Source organism: Bos grunniens, chromosome 11, assembly GCF_055505025.1.
Source record: "Bos grunniens cultivar Pamir isolate PY7600 chromosome 11, Bosgru_T2T1.0, whole genome shotgun sequence".
NCBI classification, from domain to species: domain Eukaryota; kingdom Metazoa; phylum Chordata; class Mammalia; order Artiodactyla; family Bovidae; genus Bos; species Bos grunniens.
In genome coordinates, this window is record NC_141175.1 from 101,842,715 (window position 1) to 101,865,689 (window position 22,975).

The 22,975-nt window shown below is 47.2% G+C and overlaps 1 long non-coding RNA gene across 2 annotated transcripts in view; it reads right to left on the minus strand.

The window, feature by feature from the left end:
- LOC147363701 (uncharacterized) overlaps positions 1-13,081 on the minus strand; it is a 36,661-nt gene extending 23,580 nt beyond the window's left edge. The window contains exon 1 of one of the 2 annotated variants that reach the window (XR_015137376.1): positions 11,886-12,889. This is a non-coding gene — a long non-coding RNA (uncharacterized LOC147363701). Of the gene's footprint in view, positions 1-11,885 lie in introns of both variants that reach the window. The other variant, XR_015137375.1, reaches the window with a different exon arrangement.
- Positions 13,082-22,975: the final 9,894 nt, after the last annotated feature.

Below are 22,975 nucleotides of genomic sequence, written 5' to 3' on the forward strand. Positions count from 1 at the left end.
GAGCTAAGAATGGTTTTTCTATTTTTAAATGGTTAAAAAAAAAATCAAAAGAAGAATGACGTGAAAATTACGTAAGATTCTAATTTCGGTGACCGCAGGTAAAGTGTACCTGCAGTACAGCCGAGTTCTGTACTGAGTCATTTACACAGTGACCGTGGCCACTCTCATGGAAGACGGCAGACTTGAGTGGTTACGATAGGGACCCCATGGCCGTTTACAGAAACACCTGCTGACCCCAGCTCTAGACTCTGCTAAGCAGGCCCAGGCCCCAGTGTTCTCTGGCCTCAGTGCCCCACAGCCCTTCTGTCTGCAGAGCCTTTCCTCTGGGCACCATCCTGCCAGGGCCCAGGGGGACTGCTTGCAGGGCGTGCAGATAGGGGACGGTGCCCTCAGGGCCAGGCTCCTTCAGTGGGTAAGGAGTGCGGGTGGCAAGATATAGGGGAAGGCCTGGCCTGGGCGCCTCAAGCAGGCCTCTCTGGCCACCGTGTTCTGGGTTGAAATTCTGAGTCCAAGAAACTTGATATTAAACCTTGGCTTTTGGGTTTGTCAGGAGAGAAAGATCGACTATCATTGATGTTAGACGTAGCTTGACTTAGAACTTTTAAATGTGTGGTAGAACGGCATGTGGCCTTCATTTGTGCTCACGCCCTGGGGTTCAATGTTACCCACGCAATGTTAGGGTGGGGATTTCTAGCCCATTCCCCTCTGCTCCCAGTAAGTTGACCCAGAGTCATGGGGATTCTTCCCAAACCCATTCCAGCTGGATGCTTTTGCTCTCATGTTTACATAATTTCTTTCAATACTTACAAATTAATGGAACATGAATGAGAAAATTAAAAGCTTTGCTGTTAAAAAGATGCAAGTTTAATATTTTTATATCTTTGTTTATACTTCCTAATATAACACTTGTGATTAACACTTCAGTTAACAATTGCATACAAACAATTATAAGGACCTTATATTATGTGGCACCTGGCATGTGCTGGGCCCCCCTGGTGACTCTGATGGTAAGAATCTGCCTGCAATGCAGAAGACCCGGGTTCGATCCCTGGGTTGGGAAGATCCCCTGGAGAAGGAAATGGCAACCCATTCTAGTATTTTTGTCTGGAGAATTCCATGGACAGAGGAGCCTGGCGTGCTACAGTCTATGCGGTCGCAAAGAGTAGGACACAGCAGCGCCTAATACTTACATATGTTGGACATATAAGGTGTCTCATACATATACAGCATTGTATTGGATACTGTACTGAAAGGAGCTGAAAGCTTTATAGACATTATTTTAGTTAATTCTCAAAGAAGTCCAATATGATAGATGTTACTATAGACAAAGCAACTGAAACTCGGAGAGGTTAAGTCACTTGCCCAAAGTTACACAGCTAGTAAGTGAACAGATATTTTTATCTGATTTTTCCTCTATTATTATTATTATTATTATCTTTGGCATTTTTATTTTTACATGATGTTTAAATTTACAAAAATATTATTATATGGTTATGCAGGAAATTATTCCATTACTTTATTATTATTTTTGTTTATTTGTTATATTAGCAAACAGATTTTTGAACTCAAGTCCAGATGACTCAGAACCCCAGGGCTTAACTTGTGTGCCATCCTCCACATGGCAGCTCTCCCTTCGTATGTGGTGGATAGACTAAAGAAAAATCATCACGCACGAGCCAGAAGCTCCTACTAACTGGCTGCTGATTCTTGGGGAGAATGAGGCTGCTGGTGGAAGTGTGGGCAAGCCACAGGTGATTCGTGGCACATAACCGGGAACATCCATTTTACTTCTTTATGTTCACATGAACTTGGAAATATAATGGGATGCGACGCAACCCTTGAATCACTTCCAAATAGAAAACAGAAGCCTTCCAAGAACTCTGAGTTCTGGCTGCTTTGGCCTGTATCCCTATCCCCTGCAGGTTCGCTGTTGTTATGGGCTCTTTGGAAATTTCAGGAAGTACTATTTCGTGGAACATTGTGGAGAACTGCCTCAGGGTCAGGAGGAGGAGGTGGCGCTGCAGTCACAGAGGCCTGTCTCAGCCCTGCCTGGCAGGGCTGCATGTGATGTGGGCGAGGGCCCTGGAAGGGGGTGCTGGAAAGCGCTGTGGCCGGGCCCTCGCACAGGCTCCTGGCGAACCCAGGGAAATCTGGGCGCACAGGAGGCTAATTGGCCCGGGATGGGCAGGGCCCGTGGGAGCTGGAGAGAGGAGCTGGCTGCTGAGCTCCAGGCCCACTGGAGGCTGCCCCACGGTTGTGTTGAATAATAGATGTTCTCCTGCAAAGATCACACCTCCCTCTTACCTCCCACAATCTAAAATAGTGAAATTAGAGGAAGGAGGCCTCTGAGACATGCATGCCTATGTGAATACCATTCTGTGAGGGCAGGTCCTCAATGTACGGGGCTGGGGCAACCCTCCCCTGAGCCCAGTCATGGGGTCACAGTTCCCTTGCTTCCCTATAAAGCCTGGGCTATGGGGAAGCTTTGGGGTGACTGCAAGCCCTGAAATTGTGTGTGTTCATGCATCATTCTGAGGACCTTAAGGACACACCATCCCCAATCTCCCTAAAGGTGAAGAAAGAAGTGAAAATGTTAGTTGCTCAGTCATGTCCAACTCTTTGCAACCCCATGGACTGTAGCCCACCAGGCTCCCCTGTCCATGGGATTCCCCAGGCAAGAATATTGGAGTGGGTTGCCATTCCCTTCTCCAGAGGATCTTCCCGATCCAGGGATTGAACTTGGGTCTCCTGCATTGTAGCTGGTTCTTTTCGGTGGGAGCCACCAGGGCAGCCCAAAGGTGAGAAGCCATTGCTTTAAAGGGTGAAAAAGTCAGGCCTGCGGGTTTTAGACAAATTAGAACAACAGCCAGGGAGGCTGTGCACTGAACCTGCTGGGCCTATCTATAGGAGGAGCCTTTATAGCAAGTTCTCTTCACCCAGGACTGGCCCAGCCTCTAGCACTGACATGAACTGCTGCGTTCATGACATGTAAGCACCCTGACTTCCATCTGCATTGAGCACAGGCCCCGGCAGTGCATGGCTGCTGAGCTGATCAGGGTGAAGGGGCATCTGATGCACAGACGTGAAGCTGCTCCTGAGAGCGAGGCGGGAATAACCACACTTTCTGCTTCCTGCTTTGAGGAGCATGCACCACACCATTCAGTGCAAACAACAATGTTGTAAAGTTCAGATGAGGAGCCTGGGGCTCTAAGAACTTACAGGTCCTGCTCAGAGTCACAGAACTGATGGCCTCAGACTCAAGTCACGTATTAGCTAGGTGACCCTGGACAAGTTATTATCTCCAGGCCTCTGTTCCCTCACTTATAGAATGGAATTAATATTGTTGTTCAGTTGCTAAGTTGTATCTGACTCTTTGTGACCTCATGAACTGCAGTACACCAGGTTTCCCTGGCCTCCACTGTCTCCTGGAGTTCGCACAAACTCATGTCCATTGAGTTGATGATGCTATCTAACCTTCTCATTCTCTACTGCTCCCTTCTCCTTTTGCCATCAATCTTTCCCAGCATCAGGGTCTTTTCCAATGAATTGGCTCTTTGCATCAGGGGACCAAAGTACTGCAGCTTCTGCTTCAGCATCAGTCTTTCCAATGAATATTCAGGGTTGATTTTCTTTAGGATGGACTGGTTTGATCTCCTTGCAGTCCAAGGGACTCTCAAGAGTATTTTCCAACACCACCGTTCAAAAGCATCAGTTCTTTAGCACTCAGCCTTCTTTATAGTCCAACTCTCACATCCGTACATGACTGCTGAAAAACCATAGCTTTGACTATACAGACCTTTGTTAGCAAAGTGATGTCTCTGATTTTTAATATGCTCTCTAGATTTGTCATAGCTTTCCTTTCAAAGAGCAAGTGTCTTTTAATTTCATGGCTGCAGTCACCATCCTGAGTGATTTTGGAGTCCAAGATAAATCTAATTAATATGCCTTTGCAAAGATTCAACGATACAGTGTAACAATGAAATGATATGCAGTGTATAAAGTGCTTATAACGCAAGAGGCACGATCACTGTTGGCTGATCTTATACTACTAATAATTACTCCCTTTATTCCATGCTTCTGTGAGGGGCAGTTGGGGAAGGAGGCATTACAGGAGTACTATGGGATATAATCCTACAATTGGGACTTCCCTGGTGATTCAATGGTTAAGACTCCGTGCTTTCAATGCAAGGGGCATGGGTTTAATCCCTGATTGGGAACCAAGATCCCGCAGGTTGTTTGGCCTGGCCAAAAAAGTCCTGCACCCCACAGAATCTGAAAAACAAAAGATATAATCCTGCAATTGATTTCTAACTTGTATCAGACCACAATAAGTAGAGTTACTGACAAAAAGAATAATATGAATTCTACCCAGGGCTGCTTCCATGCCACGCCCCACATGAGTTAACTCTCAATTACCCTATCCGAGGAGAGGAAGCTGAGATTTAGAGTTTAAGTAGTTTTCCTAGATTCACCAGCCTGAAAGAGTGGAGGCAGGACCTTACTTGCCTCTGCACACTTGGGAGTCTGCCGTGGGGCAGAGCTGTGGCTGGAGGGCCATGGGGTGTGGGCCCATTGTCAGTGACAGGGTTGGCATTTTCATGTGAGGGACCTGGGGTGCGTCAGGGACTGAGCCCCCGTCACCAGACGGCATCCCCGAGTCCCCTCCCCTCTTCACCTCATTAAGAGCATCCTTTACAATCACGCGGCCTGCCAAGATGCAGAGCTGGGAAGTTCATAAATCAGAGAGCTGCTAAGTGGCAAACAAGCTCATTTCAGAACTGCACAAAAGGAAGTGGCGTTTCCCCAGGGGCTGCAAAGATGCCGTGTGAGCAGAGAGCGGAGAGGGAGCTGGCAGCAGCGCAGAGAGACAGGTGCGCCTGCAGTGGGGCCCGAGTCCCGCCTGGGCCTGCGCGCACCATCATTATCCACCATTCCCGGGGCCTCTGCTTTGGCCTCAGGCCGGCTCCCTGCCCTCTCCCCCAAGTCCTTCGAACAACTGATTCCTTCTATTGCTCAGTTGTCACCTCTTTGGAAAGCCCTTTCCTGACTTCCCAATTTAAATCGTACTCTGAACTTAATCACGTAACATGGCATTTTAAATCTGCTTCATAAAGCCCTCAAAATCAACACCTGAAATGATTTTGTTATTTGTTTCCTTCTTTCTCCTTCAGAGGCAAAGTCTTGCCTGTCCTGTATACTACATGCTCCACAGGCAGAGCTTGGGGCAGAGGACACTCGATGAATCTGCGGAATCAGTGACCAAATGGCTGCAGCAATGAGGTTTCTGGGACCAGCGGTGAGTGCACCCTGCTGGTGGGTGTCTGGTGGTGACTCTAGCTTCTGGGTGGCCCTCATCGCTCCAATCCAAGCTCAAGGGGTCTCCTAGGATGGCTACTGTGAGCTGTATGAAGACGGAGCAGACAGGGAGGTGGGGAAGACATCAGTGTTCCTTGAGTTTTGCTTCTCTTAAATTCTGAGTTTCTAGATATTATCAACTATTATCAGTGTGGCCTTGGGACTAGAGGTATCAGCATCTCCCAGGAACTCATCAGAAAAGCAAATTCTCAACACGTGGACCCCAGTGCTCACTGCAGTACTATTTACAATAGCCAGGACATGGAAGCAACCTAGATGTCCAACGACAGAGGAATGGATAAAGAAGTTGTGGTACATATATACAATGGAATATTACTCAGCTGTAAAAGGAACTGTAATGAAGAATTCAGTTAGAGAGGTAGATAAACCTAGAACCTGTTATCCAGAGTGAAGTAAGTCAGAAAAACAATATCATAAATTAACACATGTATATGGAATTCAGAAAAATGGTCCTGATAAACCTATCTGCGGAGAAGGAATGGAGATGCAGACACAGAGGACAGATGTGTGGACACAGCAGGGAAAGGAGAGGGTAGGATGAATTGAGAAAGTAGTATTGACATATATCTGCTATCGTGTGTGGAATCGCTATTAAAAGCTAGTGGGAAACTGCTGTACAACACAGAGTCCAGCCTGGCGACCTATGACAACTTAGAGGGGTGGGGTGAGGGCGTGGGAGGGAGACCCGAGGGACTCCTTGCTTTTCAAGGGGGCTCTTCTCCAGCACCACAATTTGAAAGCAGCAGGTCACTGGCGCTCAGCCTTCTATATGATCCAACTCTCACATCCACACATGACCACGGGAAAAACCATAGCTTTGACTACATGGACCTTTGTCAGCAAAGTGATGTCTCTGCTTTTTCATATGCTGTTTAAGTTGTCACAGCTTTTCTTCCAAAGAGAAAGCATCTTTTAATTTCATGGCTTCAGTCACCATCCACAGTGATTTTGGAGCCTAAGAAAATAAAATCTGTCACTGTTTCCACTTTTTTCATATTTGCAATGAAGTGATGGGACCAGATGCCATGATCTTAGTTTTTTGAATACTGAATTTTAAGCCAGCTCTACCAGTCTCCTCTTTCACCTTGACAGGCTCTTTAGTTCCTCTTTACTTTCTGCCATAAGGTGTCATCTGCATATCTGAGGTTATTGATATTTCTCCCAGCAATCCTGATTCTAGCTTGTGAGTCATCTAGCCCAGCATTTCACATGATGTATTCTGTATATAAGTTAAATAAGCAAGGTGACAATATTACAGCCTTGACATACTCCTTTCCCAATTTTGAATCAGTCCATTGTTCCATGTCCAGTTTTAACTGTTGCTTCTTGACTTGTGTGCAGATTTCTCAGGAGGCAGGTCAGGTGGTCTGGTATTCCCATCTCTTGAAGAATTTTCCACAGTTTGTTGTGATCCACACAGTCAAAGTCTTTGGCATAGTCAATAAAGCAGAAGTAGATTTTTTTTGGAATTCCCTTGCTTTTTCTATGATCCAATGGATGTTGGAAACTCGATCTCTGGTTCCTCTGCCTTTTCAAAATCCAGCTTGTACATCTGGAAGTTCTCGGTTCATGTACTGTTGAAGCCTAGCTTGAAGGATTTTGAGCATTACAAAGTGCTAATTAAAACTACAATGAGATATCATCACACACCTGCTGGAACGGTTAAAATAAAATATAGTAATAACACCAAATGCTGGTGAGAAGGAAGAGAAATTGGATCCCTTATACCTTGCTGGTCAGACTGTAAAACAATTTAGCCACGCTGGAAAGTAATTTGGCAGTTTCTTTTAAAGCTGAAAACAGACTTAACATACTATCCAGTAATTACACTCTCGAGTATTTATCCCAGAGAAGTGAAAACTCAAGTTCACAAAACTTGCACACAAATGTTCATATCAGCTTTATTTATTAAGGGTAAGAAAACTGGGAAAAACCCAGATGTCCTCCAGTACGTGAATGTTTAAGAAAACTGTTGCCTGCCCCTACCATGGAATGCTACTTGTCAACAAAGGAAGACACTATTATGTGCACAAGTGGGATGGATCTCAGCAGTTATGCTGATTGAAAAGAGCTGGTCTCAAAAGGTTACATATATGATTCCATTTATATAATGTTCAGGGGCTTCCCTGATGGCTCAGTGGTAAAGAATCTGCCTGTCAACGCAGAAGACTCAGGTTCGACCCCTGGGTCAGGAAGATCCCCTGGAGGAGGAAATGTCAACCCACTCCAGTGTCCTTGCCTGAAGAATCCCATGGCCAGAGGAGCCTGACGGGCTACAGTCCACGGGCTCACAAAAGACTGAGCAACTGAGCACTCACACAGGTAGGTACACACACACACACATGTAAGTGGTGAAATTTGTGTAAGTTCAGTGCAATGCATCAAGGCCAGTTTTCTCACTGTGCTAGTGTACTAGAGTTATGTAAGATGTTACTGAAACTGGGTGAAGGGGAGGGATATGGAATCTCTTTGTATTGCTTCCAGTCAATGCATGGAATCTACAATCATCTCAAAATTAAAAGGTTTTTTTTTTTTTTTTTTTGACAGTTCAGTTACCCTTGGGGGAAAATATTCCTACATAAGAATAAAGATTCTACAGCATATCTATTATCCAAACCACTACCACCACTAGGAGGTTGAACGGTCTCCTTAGCCCTAAGGGGACTAGGGGAAACTATAGGCAATGTGGTTAAGGTGGCCAAGTAAACATTACACCTTTGGTCGAATGGCTGGCTCTCTTCAATAACTACAGATGGGGCATTTTTGTCCCTTTTTACCCATGAGGAAATTGAACCTCAGAAATATAACTTGTCCAAGTTATATCTTTAGACTATTAAGTATAAGTCTTGGTTGTAAATCACAGAAATCAGACCCAAGCTTATTAAGAAAAAGGGTGACATTGGCTCAAGTAACTAAAAATCCAAGGGATTCAGCCATAGCTTGATCCAGGACCCAAAACCATGCTCTCTGAATTCCATTTCTTAATTTTAGCTCTGCTTTCTTTTGCATTCATTACATTCCCAGAGAGAATCTCCCCCAATCACAGGAAAGTAACTTCAAGCAGGTTCAATTCAGTTCAGTCGCTCAGTCATGTCTGACTCTGCAACCCCATGGACTGCAGCACGCCAGGCCTCCCTGTCTATCATCAACTCCTGGAGGTTACTCAAATTCATGTCCATTGAGTTGGTGATGCCATCCAACCATCTCATCCTCTGTCATCCCTTTCTCCTGCCTTTGATCTTTCCCAGCATCAGGGTCTTTTCAAATGAGTCAGCTCATCCCATCAGGTGGCCAAAGTATTGGAGTTTCAGCTTCAACATCAGCCCTTCCAATGAATATTCAGGACTGATTTCCTTTAGGATGGACTGGTTGGATCTCCTTGCAGTCCAAGGGACACTCAAGAGTCTTCTCCAACATCACAGTTCAAAAGCATGAATTCTTCTGTGCTCAGCTTTCTTTATAGTCCAACTCTTACATCCATACATGACTACTGGAAAAACCAAGGCCTTGACTAGACGGACCTTTGTTGGTAAAGTAATGTCTCTGCTTTGTAATATGCTGTCTGGGTTGGTCATAACTTTCCTTCCAAAGACAAAACATCTTTTAATTTCATGGCTGCAGTCACCATCTGCAGTGATTTTGGAGCCCAAGAAAATAAAATCTCTCACTGTTTACACTGTTTCCCCATCTATTTGCCATGAAGTGATGGGACCGGATGCCATGATCTTAGTGTTCTGAATGTCGAGCTTTAACATTTGTCTATCTAGATCTGGTAGACAGAGTGTCTGATGAACTATGGACGGAGGTTCATGACATTGTACAGGAGACAGGGATCAAGATCATCCCCCAAAAAAAGAAATGCAAAAAGGCAAAATGGCTGTCTGAGGAGGCCTTACAAATAGCTGTGAAAAGAAGAGAAGCAAAAAGCAAAGGAGAAAAGGAAAGATACAAGCATCTGAATGCAGAGTTCCAAAGAATAGTAAGGTGAGATAAGAAAGCCTTCCTCAGCGATCAGTGCAAAGAAATAGAGGAAAACAACAGAATGGGAAAGACTAGAGATCTCTTCAAGGAAATCAGAGATACCAGGGGAACATTTCATGCAAAGATGGGCTCGATAAAGGACAGAAACAGTATGGACCTAACAGAAGCAGAAGCTATTAAGAAGAGGTGGCAAGAATACACAGAAGAACTGTACAAAAAAGATCTTCACGACCCAGATAATCACGATGGTGTGATCACTCATCTAGAGCGAGACATCCTGGAATGTGAAGTCAAGTGCGTCCTAGGAAGCATTACTATGAACAAAGCTAGTGGAGGTGATGGAGTTCCAGTTGAGCTATTTCAAATCCTAAAAGATGATGCTGTGAAAGTGCTTCACTCAATATGCCAGCAAATTTGGAAAACTCAGCAGTGGCCACAGGACTGGAAAAGGTCAGTTTTCATTCCAATCCCAAAGAAAGGCAATGCCAAAGAATGCTCTAATGTAATACTCAATTGCACTCATCTCACACGCTAGTAAAGTAATGCTCAAAATTCTCCAAGCTAGGCTCCAACAGCATGTGAACTGTGAATTTCCAGATGTTCAAGATGGTTTTAGAAAAGGTAGAGGAACCAAAGATCAAATTGCCAACATCTGCTGGATCATCAAAAAAGCAACACAGTTCTTGAAAAACATCTACTTCTGCTTTATAGACTATGCCAAAGCCATTGACTGTGTGGATCACAATAAACTGTGGAAAACTCTGAAAAAGATGGGAATACCAGACCATCTGACCTGCCTCCTAAGAAATCTGTATCCAGGTCAGGAAGCAACAGTTAGAACTGGACGTGGAACATTTGGAATATAACATGAACATTTGGAACATAACATGAACATTTGGAACAGACTGGTTCCAAATAGGAAAAGGAGTACGTCAAGGCTGTATATTGTTACCCTGTTTATTTAACTTATATGCAGAGTACATCATGAGAAACGCTGGGCTGGAAGAAGCACAAGCTGGAATCAAGATTGCCGGGAGAAATATCAATAACCTCAAGCAGGTTAGTAGCCTCAATTAAAAAAAAAAAAAAAGCATCTCTCTTCTCCAGTGCTTCCAGAAAAGTCTTAGATTGATTCTGATTGGTCCAGCTGAGTCACATGCCCAGGAGTACAGAGCCTTCTGAATGTTCTGGTCTGGGGTCACATGCCCGCTCCTGACTGAATCACCTGGACTGAGAGCAGGGAGGACCAGGCCCACAGAGAAGAGGCCGAGCAAACAGAAAACACACTAGAGATCCCATAAAAATTCTGGGGTGGATCAGAGGTCTTCCCACAAAAGGGCTGGATGAGAGGCAGGAGCTTTCCATTGACACTGGCCCCCGTCCTGCTGACACGCCCTCCTCACACCCTTCTTGCCCCTTTTGAAGGGCTGAGGGTTCCCTGGGACCCATGCAGCAATCTGAGGACAGCCCTGGGGCTGCTCTTCTAAGTTGCTCTAAGAAGCTGAGCAGCATTCCTCCTTAACACACCACAGGCCTGCCTGCTTCACAGAGCAGCGAGGAGACAAGTGAGTTAAAATAGGCCAAAGGCTTTGCAACTTGCCTGTGGGCGGCCATATGCAACCACTGAGTGGCTCAGACTCCCAAGGCCACTTAGGAGCCTGCGGTATTTCCTCTCTTGCTTCGGTGTCATCAGGGCACAGCCCTAATCACTTGATGGTAATCGCCTGCTGACCAGCAGGCCCAGACTCCACCAATGCAGGGAGAAGCCGGGTGACCCTGCTCCGTGGCCCTCCAGAGCCAGCTCCCTGCGCGGAGCTGCTGAGGGCGGCTCTCTTTTTACCGGGACCCCGTCCCATTTCCTGTGTGCTCTTTGGTCTGTCCCCAGGAACACCACTCATTAGTCACTCTCACTTTCATCAGCTTCTCCAGCTGACACAGTTAAAATTAATGAGGAATTTGTCCTCATCCAAGTAGCTAGTTAGGGCAATGAGCCGACACCCCCCCCCACCTCCCCCACCCCCCGGCCTCAAGTGAATCCTGTAGGTAAAATAATGAAAAAGCATGTTTCTCTCTCCCACCCGGCCCCTCTTTGAATGTTCTTGGCAGCTCTGAGTAGAGCCAATATGCAATATGTAGAAATCAGACCCTTTAATTGCTAGGTAATTACCCCCAAACTAGCCCAGCAGATGAATTTGCTGATGAAGAGGAGGGAGGCCCAGGTGCAGAAAGGAAGTCTGGGGAGGTGGTGGGTGCCTGTGAGTAATGAGCATTGGAACAACTGCCTCTGTTGGATTTCCACGGGCAGCAGGCCCCTGGGCAACTGGGCTAAATTATTTCCTGAAATTAGGAGCTTTGAAAAAAAGTAGTTCCACTCAATCCTGTGGTTTGAAATGCCTAGTATTGAGTGCTTCCAAGGGTCTGTGAGGTGGGGGAGAGCCACCCCGAGGCAGGCAGGACAGCCCAGGTGTGTGTCCCCGCCCCTGCTGTCCAGCTCCCAGGTGCCCTGGGCACATCAATCTCTCACTCACCTCGTGGGGCCGGATGTCCTCTCCACGTGTGTCTCTCCTACAAGAAGACGAGGGTCCTCTGGAGGCAAGGACTGCACCTTTCTCATCTTTATGAGCCCAGCAGTGCGCTTGGCACAAAGTAGGCGCTCAATAAAGATGAGCTGAGCTGAATGGGTGTGATGGCTATGCAGGTACCGTGCGAGCACACAGACGCGGCTCACACACGGAGTCAGGTGGCTCGGGGGCTCCGGGCGCGTCCGTGCTTCTGGTGGATTTAACAGGCTACCGAGCGGGCCTCGCTCTCCTCCTCCCTCCCTCATTTATGCTAACACCTCTGTTCTTCAAGGCCTGCTGTTCCCTTGATTTCAAAAGGATCGCCTGGCTCAGCTGACTGTTGCCAGCAGGACATGTGACTCCTGAGTTGAGGAGCCACCAGACCGAGTATCAGGGGCCGTGGGTTAATGCATTTCTCCTTGTCCACTTCACTCTAACCTGGGAGGCAGATGTACCTGGAAGAATGAGCAACCCCTGATGGAAGCAAACACAAGTGCCCAAACCCGAGGGATAGAAAGTCACCCATCTGAGCTCAGAGCCAGGACAGAGCTCGAGGGGTGAGTAAGGGAAGGACCAGCCACTGTTCTGAGGCCAAGGAAGATCAGGGTGGAAGAGACACCAGCCAGGGATCTTTTTAATTCTCGAAATGCCCCAGCCCCCCACTGCTTCACTCCCAGCAGAAGGAAAGCCAGTCATACCCTGCTTGTCACAAAAATGAAATATAGCGCTCAGTTGGTTAAAACTTCAGGGAGAAGAAAGCCCCTTAGGCGAGGGTTGCCAGAATGAGCAAACAGAAACACAAGGTGCCAGTTAAAAGTAAGCTTCAGATAAATGAGGGAAAACGTGAGTATAAGTGCATCCTGTGTGATACTGGGGACATACTTAGACTAAAAACCACTGCTCATTTATCGCAAAAATCACGTTTAGCCAAGTGGCCTGTACTCTGAACTGGTGACCATCTCTGAGAGGTCAAGGCTGCTGGTACATCTCTGCAGAGTGTTCAGTTTGCAGGTAGTGGCCACATGGAAAAAGAACGGGAGGTGGTGGGTGACCCAGCAAGGCTACAGGGAGTCTGGAGGGAAAGTCACCTGCATCATGGGATTGGTCCGGGGTCACCCGCCTCGGAGGAGTGAGAGGGATCAGCAGCCCACAAAGCAAGCACAAAGGTGATCCCCTTGGGAATTATGGAAAATGCGGGAACAACCTAAAGGGGTCACGTTAGGGAAATGGTCTTAAAGAGATGGAATATCAGCCACTAGAAAATATGTTCAGGAGCAGATTTTTTTTTGCAACTTTGAGAAAAGGGCTCACCCTCTCTCTTCCCTCTAAGGAGACCTGTGTTCCCTGAGGCTGATTCCCCAACATGCCTGGGAAACATGTGGCTAGATGAGGAGGGCTTTGCCCCTGCAGTTATGCTGCAGATAAAAGGCTCTTCAGGTTCAAATCTCAGCTTCGTGGCTTCCCAGCTGTGCACCCAGGGGAAAGTTACTTAAGCTTTCTGTGCCTCAAGGTCTCCAACTCTACATGGAGCTACTATAGGCCAATCACATAGGGTTCTTGTGAGGGTCAGGGTGTGGTCAACGCTCGGGACAGTGCCCGGATAGGGGCGGTACCCAGCCAGGACTTTAGCTCAGTGCCCACTGGCCATCACTGCCCCCATTTCCCATGGGGTAAGCTGAGCACAAAACGGGGGAACTGATTTACAGAACAACAGCACCTCGAACTTCAGTGAAAGAAAAGGCTAAAGGCAAGCTCAGGACTGCTTGGTCACCCTTCTACCCATTAGCTTAGATTTTTTCTTTCATCTTTCTGCCACCCTGGGACAGACTCCTTTTGGGCTACTTTCCAAGACCCACTGCAGTGCTGTGAGGGGACTGAGCCAGGGCTGGGCTTTAAGAGAGCAGAAGAGAGAGACTTTATAATTCAGCGACAGAGGGTTACTGGGCTTGAAAGATGGGGTTCCCTGTTGAATCTCAAGTGACCATGAACTAGGCATAGTTGCCAGCTGGGCTGTGTGTGGCCTTTGGGTCAAGACCAGAGGCCAAGAGCAGGGGAGGAGAAGTGCCCACAGGGTTATACAACAGGTACGTTCATCTTAGATGTCAGGAAATTGAACTGCCCTCAGACCTCTCAGATAAACTGTGTTCATTATAAGCACAGCTCTGGAATAAAGGAGACCAGAACACAGATTGAATAGACGAGCTCAATGGGATACCAGAAATATTTTTACAGCCAGGCCTCATAGAAACAGGAAAGGATTGCAGAAACTGGAGGGCCTTTTAGCAGGTGCAGATAAATTGTGTCAGAAAAGGAGCCCTGAGAAGCCCTTTACCATCAGTTCACTCAGCTCCCAGCTGCTGTTTCACTGCCCTATCAGCTATCAGCTATTGCTGATACCCACCAATCAGCTATCAGCTATAGCTATGCCCTTGTCCAATCAGTTGCTGCCTCCAAGTCATGTGATCATGGTTCCAAAATGGCTGGCCAACTGTGGGAGCGAAAAATAGAAGAGGACTGTAGATGGGGCGGACACCCCAAAGCCTGTCCTGTCCAAGTCAGGGGGATGAAAAAAGGGGGTCAGAAAGTATGAATCTGCCAAGGACAAACTTTCTTGATAGATTGGACTCTGGGGGGAGGGTTTGGTGGTAAAACAAGATACTTGAGTCCTGTCTGTCACATTTAGGCTTCATTTTCAAGAATCCTGAAAGTTTATCTCTTGAACCTCAGAGAACTGAGGTGCACAGTTAAAAAAAATAGCAATAGACCAAATCTGTCCCCCCAAACTCATATCCAGACAGCTTTGGCCATATTTTCACAAGTCACTCACACATCTTTGAGACAGGCAAAGAATGAGTAACAGCAGGTGGAAGTGATTGTAATGTTACCCAGACATTGCTGCATGGTCTGGCAGTAGGTAAGAGCAATATTTGCTGCACCCTCCCTCTAGGCTTTAAAGGTTTATAGGATGTGCCATGTAACTCCAGTGTGCAGCTGGAAGACTGTCCAGTCTCAGGAATGCTGTGATCTTGTCGTGAGAAAGTTTACTGAGTTCTGTGACTTAACAGGTAAACAACACTGGATATTTGGGGTGAGGGAGAAGGGAGAATACAGACCAAATAGGTACCAAAGACATTTAAAAGAGAGAGAGAGAAGGGAATATATAACTATGTAACATTTACAAAGAAATGTTGTTTACTTTCAAACTTAACTATAAAGGGGAAAATGTGCTCAGGAGGTAATCCACATATCCAGATACTGTTTCAAGTACTTAATCTACATCAAGTCACTCATCCCCACAACAATCCTATGAGCAAGGTACTATTTTGATCCCCCTTTACAGATGAGGAGACTGAGGCACAGAGTGGTTAATTCACTTGCCCAAGGCCACAGCTAACAAGTGGTAGAGCTGGGATTCAAATCCCGACAGTCTGGCTTCAGAGTCTATGCTCTGAAAAGCAACGATCACAAAGGAACTATAAAGATACACACACTGAATGAAAATAATAACATTTAAAAATGTATGGGATGCAGTTAGTATTTATCCAGCATGTTTTATGTCCTAATGGCTTTATGTCCATTATGTCTAAGATGTGGCTTCTATTAATACTTATCTCAATGTGCACAGGAGCACATCCACACTCAGAGAGGTTAGGTATTCCATGCCAGGTCACAGCCAGGAGATGGAAGAGCCAGGATGAGGCCAAGTCTCATTCTAAAACCTGCCTGCCTGCCTGTGAGCTCTCTGTGAACAAGCAATACAATTCTAAAGCACACTTGCACTTTGATGGGAGACGATCCATCCACCCAAGAGATAAACTTGGATGGTGGGGATTCTGGGATGACTTTAGCTTGGGGAGGCATCATCCAAGCCTCCCTGAAATGATAGCACATAATTCACTGTTTCCTAAGTCAGGCCCTTCTGCTGGGCAGTTCTCTTTCCCCCCATGATGCCTGAGAGAGGAAGGTGGGGCTCGGCAGCAGGAGGCAGCACTTAACAGCACTGACTCCAGCCTGATGGGTTTGTGTGGGAGGCCTCATCACCTCTCCGGAAGGTTTTTGTTCCCACAGGGCTCTGAATATGAAATTCTTTCTTTGGACTCAGGGATAAAAAAGCAATTTTGCTTTGCTTTTTAACCTGAACATTTGGTTTAAAAACCTAATAAGGAATGGAAATTACAACCATCCAAGGTAAAGAATGCTGGGCTTTAGGACTTGTTTTTTCTGGCCAAGCTGTGAACGGACACCAAAGCGTCCATTCTTCTCCCTGGAGACGGAACCCGGTAAAGTGAGTCTTATTACAACGTTGTCGATAAAGGGCAAGTGGGAAATACTTGGAAATGTGAACAGATACAAAATAAGAGGCTGGGGATTTTACAGCATGAACTCAATGGGCTACATCCTTCTTGAGACTCATGATGATTCTCTTTGCAGATGGAAGTGAGACGAGGAGAAGGCTGTGCAGATACGTGGAAGCAATGACTTCTGTGTGCCAAGCATGCAGAGCAAGCCCAAAGGGGAATGCGCTGCAGGGAGATGGTCCTGCTCGCCTCTGATGACTTTAGAAAGCTGGCTGGCCAAGGGAAAGTCAAAGTTAAGCTGTGTCTCTGTTTCCTATTTGGCCAAAACGGGAAAAAAGTAACAGACTCATGCAAGCATCAGTGGAGGATCAACGAGGTATCAGGTTACAGTCGGACAGCTGGCCTTTTCCATGGGGGGCAGGGGATAAACTTTCCTGCATGACTATTTGCTCATGGTTCATACTTTAAAAATGAGGGCTTCCCAAGTGGTTCAGATGGTAAAGAATCCACATGCCAACGCATGAGACACGGGTTCAATCCCTGGGTCAGGACGATCTCCTGGAGGAGGAAATGGCAATCCACTCTAATATTCTTGCCTGGGAAATCCCATGGACAGAGGAGCCTGGTGGGTTACAGTCCATGGGGTTGCAAAGAGTCAGACACGACTTAGCGACTAAAACAACAAACTCGCATTTAAGTGGGGGTCTGTCACTGGTGAGCTGTGACTCAATCACTCTGAGCCCCAATTTCCTCATTTATAAAATGGTGCTCAGAGCAGCTACACCTGAGGGTGACAAGCCCAATCCCAGCTCTCTGACACCTCCTGAGACGTCACAAGAGCCGTGTACGGCATAGGAAGGAGGGACGTCCACCAGCAATGCCCAGCACGGCTTTCTTTTTTTTTTATGTTCAAGAAACATACATTAAAAAAAAATTTTAATTGGAGTCTAATTACTTTACAATATTGTAGTGGTTTTGCCATACATTGACATGAATCCGCCATGGGTGTACATGTGTTCCCCATCCTGAACCCCTTCCCACCTCCCTCCCCATCCCATCCCTCTGGGTCATCCCAGTGCACCAGCCCCAAGCACCCTGTATCACGCATCAAACCTGGACTGGTGATCTATTTCACATATGATAATATACATGTGTTTCAATGCCATTCTCCCAAATCATTCCACCCTCTCCCTCTCCCGCAGAGTCCAAAAGACTGTTCTATACATTTGTGTCTATTTTGCTGTCTTGCATACAGGGTTATCGTTACCATCTTTCTAAATTCCACATATATGCATTCATATACTGTATTGGTGTTTTTCTTTCTGGCTTACTTCACTCTGTATAATAGGCTCCAGTTTCATCCACCTCATTAGAACTGATTCAAATGTATTCTTTTTAATGGCTGAGTAATATTCCGTAGTGTATACGTACCACAGCTTTCTTACCCATTCATCTGCTGATGGACATCTAGGCTGCTCCCATGTCCTGGCTATTGTAAACAGCCAGCATGACTTTCTAACTCTCCTGAGGGCCGTGCCCCTCCGGGGACCAGGTCTCTCCTGCCACCTCTCCACTCTACCTCTCTTCCCCCACCTTTAAGAATATTCTCTACTTCCTGAGATCTCTGTGCCCTTTGCTCAGTAGATCATTGTCACCTGATATTCAGGCCTGTCTGGTCTCCACCCTACTCTCTCTGTGTGCAGCACTTCCGAGGGGTGAGATCAGGGTTGGTGGGTTTACACGTCATAATGACATCTTTTTTCCTGATGCACAATCATGCCATAGGTTGAGGCGATGATTAAAGAAACCACAGATGTAAAAACCCTGACAATAAAGTCTGAAACATGGAGCAAACTCAACCAATGCTTGTTTCCTTCCCCCTCCCCTAGATGCAAAGATCAAACAGGTCTGAAAGCAATTTCAAAGTCGAGCATCTTCCCAGGAGAGTGCTACTCTGATGCTGAGATAAAAGGCTGTAAAGAAATGGTCTAAGCCACTGGGTACGAGGGTCATTTTCCTTAAATGGGCAGATTCCCGTGGCGGGATGGGGCCTCCCTTTTGGAAGGGAGTGTCCCAAAGAGATAGAGATAGTAGGGAGGCAGAGGTGATTTAATGTTAAAAGGGTGAAAAATAATAGGAATGGAGGTCTTGGACGTTGAGACGTCCAAGGGGTTGAGACATTGATCTGTGGACCAAAGAAATCCCTCTAGAAGAGTCAGTTAGCCGTGAACTATCCTCATTTGTGGCTGGAAAACAGCATGGTTGGGGCTACTTGGTGTCTTCTAAGTCCACCGAATACACCCACGTACATGATTCACTCTCTCCCTCTCGTTTTAGAGTTTGCCCTAATGACACAGCAGATCAAACCCAGAAGGACTGAGAACAGGAGCGCTTTCTAGATGGCCCGGATTCTTTTTCCATGAAGAAAATGAAATCCTGGAGCCCTTGGGGTAACATCAGTGTTGCTGTTACAAGATGAGGTATGCCCTCCCACCCAGATTCACGCTGAAATCCTAACCCCCCCAGTTGCCCCAGGATGTGACCTTATTTGGCCTTGACAGAGGTAATTGAGTTACATTGGGATCGTTAGGGTAGGCCCTAATCCAGGAAGACTATTCTAGAAGAGTGCAGGGGTCCAAACCAGAAGAGGAAACTTGGACACAAGCATGCAGAAGGGACAGCGCCATGCGAACACAGAGACGGCCATCTACGTGGCGAGGAGAGAGGCCCCGGGACAGCACCATGCGAACATGGAGACGGCCATCTACGTGGCGAGGAGAGAGGCCCCGGAAAAAACTAGCCGTGCTAACACCTTGATGGCAGACTTCCCGCCTCCAGAACTGGAAGAGGATTACGTTCTGCTGTTTTGGCAGCCCAAGACTAAACAGCTCCGATTGGTTGGTAAGGGGGCCACTGGCTCCAGGGACACGACCATCGGCCCTTTGTCAGTGTGTGCCTGGTTGTTCTCTGCCAGTCAAACCTTCCAGCATCTCGGCTCTGCAGTGACACTCATAAAGAACAAGGGACCCGAAAGGGCATGCTCCTCGTACCCCCGCCCCAGGGATGTGAAGTCAGGCCAGGCAGTCAGGCGTGGGCACAGCTGCGGGGGGCGGGCACACACTTCTGGTCTGTGCGGCCCTGCAGTGACGCCCAGAGCATCCGTGGGAAGGAGCACCACGGCAGGCGGCATCTTGCTCTGTTCGGTGGGACCTATTGTGCTTGGTGGGCCAGGAGAGAGGTGCCAACTTCACTGGTTTTCAGGCAGTTGAAGCCTGGAAAGGGGTCATTTGTTGTGAAACAGCTATGATAGTGGAGGCCACCTAAGCCTCACCACCGTGGAGGAGGCAGGAGTCCAGGGTTAGGAAGGGGGTCCTAGAGTCTTGGCCCCCAGGGGCAGGCATGGGGACATCTGCTTCAAGGCCTTTAAAGCAAGTGAAATTGGACTCAGAGGCCTCATCCTGCTGAAGAGGCCACACGCTGACTTCCAGTCACATTGTTGCGTTGTGCAGTCTCTCAGTCATGTCTGACCCTCTGTGACCCCAGGGACTGCAGCACACCAGGCTTCCCTGTCCTTCACTGTCTCCCGGAGTTTGCTCAATGTCCACTGAGTCGGTGATGAGCCGTGTGGGGGGTGGCGGTGTCAGCCCCATCCCCAGGGCTGCACAGGAAGCAGGGAGCCTGTGGAGGGAGGCCAGGAAGCAGGGGTGAGTCTGCATGCCCTCAGGGCTCAGGACTACCCCTGCCTTGTCCAGTCTGTACTGCACGGGGACCCTGAGGCGGGCTCTGCTGCCTCCCTGTCACGTAGCTGAGTTAGTGCTGGGAGCTGTGGGGTCTGTGGTCAAGCCCCTGAAGGGCACCATGGCCTGTCTCTTTGGAGGTCCTGCCCTCTCATCAGGAAGCGGGCCACTTATGGGAGCCTTGGACTCTGCTCCTCCTCAGACCTGAGAGTCACCTCACTCCTTCTCTGTTGTTCATTCTCTCTCTCTCTAATGTTTACTTATTTGACTGCATTGGTCTTAGTTGCAGTATGTGGCGTCTAGCTCCCTGACCAGGGATCAAACCCAAGCTCCCAGCATTGGGAGCTCGGAGGCTTGGCCACTGGACTACCAAGGAAGTCCCTCTATTATTCTCTGTCATTTCTCTACCTCTTCCTCGCTCCCAGAACCACCCGCTTTCTCCATCTCCCTCTGAGAAGCTCAGGATCTCCAAAAAACAGAAGCCTGTTGACAGCACCTCTTTGCACTCCCCATTCACAGGGACAGACGCGGACCTCGGCCCGAGGCAGCAGCTCTTGTCTCGGGACACGGCCCTGAGAGTGGTGCGAGGGAAAGTGAACTGTACGACCACGTGCCTCCTGCCCCAAACCTGGCGGAGTTCACGTTTACAGCTCCAGAGGCAGAGAAGTGGCCCTAGTCCCTTCCTCCATGGATCACACTGTTAACGGAATCCGTTCTAGAAGAACACCTCTGGGCAGCAGCTGATGCTCTAGATCCTGAAGCATTCTTCTGACAGCCCCATACAGCTTGGGTATGTGTATGTGTGTTTGTGTTTGGGGGGTTGTGAACATGTATGTGTATGAGTGTGTGTATGTGAGTGTGTGTGTGTATGGCAGCCCCTCTGCCTGCTCCACCATCAGCCACTTCTGCAACACCCCGACTCTCAATAAGGGCAGAGCACAGCCACAGAGACCTTCAGCAAGCCCGCCCTTCAGATGGACACCCTCATTTCTACCCCAACAGCAGGGCTGGCTGAGTTCCAGGGCTCCAGAACCATTCTCTTAAGATGTCCTTTCAGTGCGGCTTCCTCTGGCCCTCCTCTCTCTCTGAAGTCGTTATTACTCATTAGGTATATTGAGTGCAGAGAAAAGTAGGTCAAGGATTAGAAAAAAAAAAATCATCTCCAGGAGAAGCATTAGTATTGTGGAAAGCTATTTTGAACTTGCATGAAGTTTTTTTAAAGGGGAAATATTTTGTGTAGGGATGGTGGCCGTCACATCTGACTTAGGGGTGAACGTGGATCCCTGAGCCTTTCACACGTGAGACGCGTGATCTCAGAATCTCATTTTTAAAGGATAACTTTGCCCAGTGGGATGAGTAGCCTCTAAATCCAGGTCCTGTACAAGGCAGGCCACCCTGAGAATCCCCATCTGGACGGGAGCAAAGGGACATGAGGACTCCTCACACATGGACAGGAAACGTGAGAGAAGAAAATGTGAACCTAACCCTCTGGGTGTGTGCCACCCAGGGTCAGAGGGAGGCTCCCGGGCAGACTACGACCCAGGGAGCCTTAAAGTCAGGGGCTCTAGAAGCATTCCAGCTCATTCTGCTCTGGCATATACCTGCTCCATGCTGGAAGCTTTGCAGCTGAAGTGAGAACAGGATGAATAGAAGGTATGCCAGGATCAAGGCGACAGGTTGTGAGGCATCTGAATTCAAGGGTTCATGGGTGGGAGAGTTAATTTGGTGTCAGTTTGGCTGGGCCATGTTTCAGCTATGTGGTAAAACATTATTCTAGTGGTTTCTGTGAGGGTGGTTTTAGATGCGATGAACACTGAAATCAGTGGATTTTGAGTAAAACAGACTGTCCTCCACAATGCAGAGAGGCCTCATCCAACCACTGGAGGGTCTGAATAGAACAAAAACCTGAACTCCCATTCAGAAGAGGGGATTCAGGAGACAGAGGGCCTTTGGACCTGAACTGCAGCTGCCCTGGTGCTCTACCTGCGGGCCCACCCTACAGATTTTGGACTTGCCAGCTTCTGTAATTATATAGATAACAGCAGATATAAATAATCTTCCTTTCTCTCTCTCCATATATGTATGTATACGGAGAGAGATCGCCTACTGGTTATGATTTTCTGAGGAATCCTGACTAATACACTGGAGGAAGACCGCCTTGAGCTGGGGTCTCATGGGAGGAGGGATACAGTAGGGAGCGTGGCACAGGCCCAGAGTCTGGGCGTGAGCCGGAGTCTTGGCCCCAGCTGCCCTAGGAGGGGGTGCGCACCCCGGGCCCTGGGCGATGCAGCTGCGGCCACTCTTGCCTTCCAGGCATAACCATGCTGGGCTCTCGGGATGGTGCCCAGCACTTTACAGCATTATCTCAGGCAATCTTTGTTTTCTTCTCTCTTTCACAAAGGGAAGAAGGGAGCAAGCAAGAAGGCTTAGCATATCAAAATTCGTTGGATGCAACTAAAGGAGTACCATGAGAAAATTTATGGTGCTAAATGCTTGCATTAGAGAAGAGGAAGATTTCCAATTAATAAGTTCCTACTTCATGAAATTAGAAAAAAAAAGAGCACAAAATGAAAACAAATCAAGCAAAAGGAAAAGAGAAATGAATGAAATTGAAAGTAGGAAAGAAATAGAGAAAGTTTATTTTAAAAAGGAATGCTGATTTTTCAAAAACAATCCATAAAATGGATAACCTCTAGCAACACTGACACTGAAGCATCCGATCTTGGATTTTACTTGTTTGAATCATGGGCTAGAACTTATTTGCTGGACTTGCAGACTTCCACAAATGTGCTATCATCCAATATTTGTCAAAATTAGCCTTCTTTGGGCTGAAGACAGTAAACAACTCCTGTTCCAATATTTTAAAAAATTCAAAAAATGTGGATGTGGGTGGGAAAAAAATAAAGCAAGATTGACAAAGAGTGAATAATTTTTGACTCAAGGACATGGTTAAGAAGAAGTTCATTGTAATATTATTTTTGAATTTGTATATTTTTGAAATTTTTAAAAATAAAAATATTGA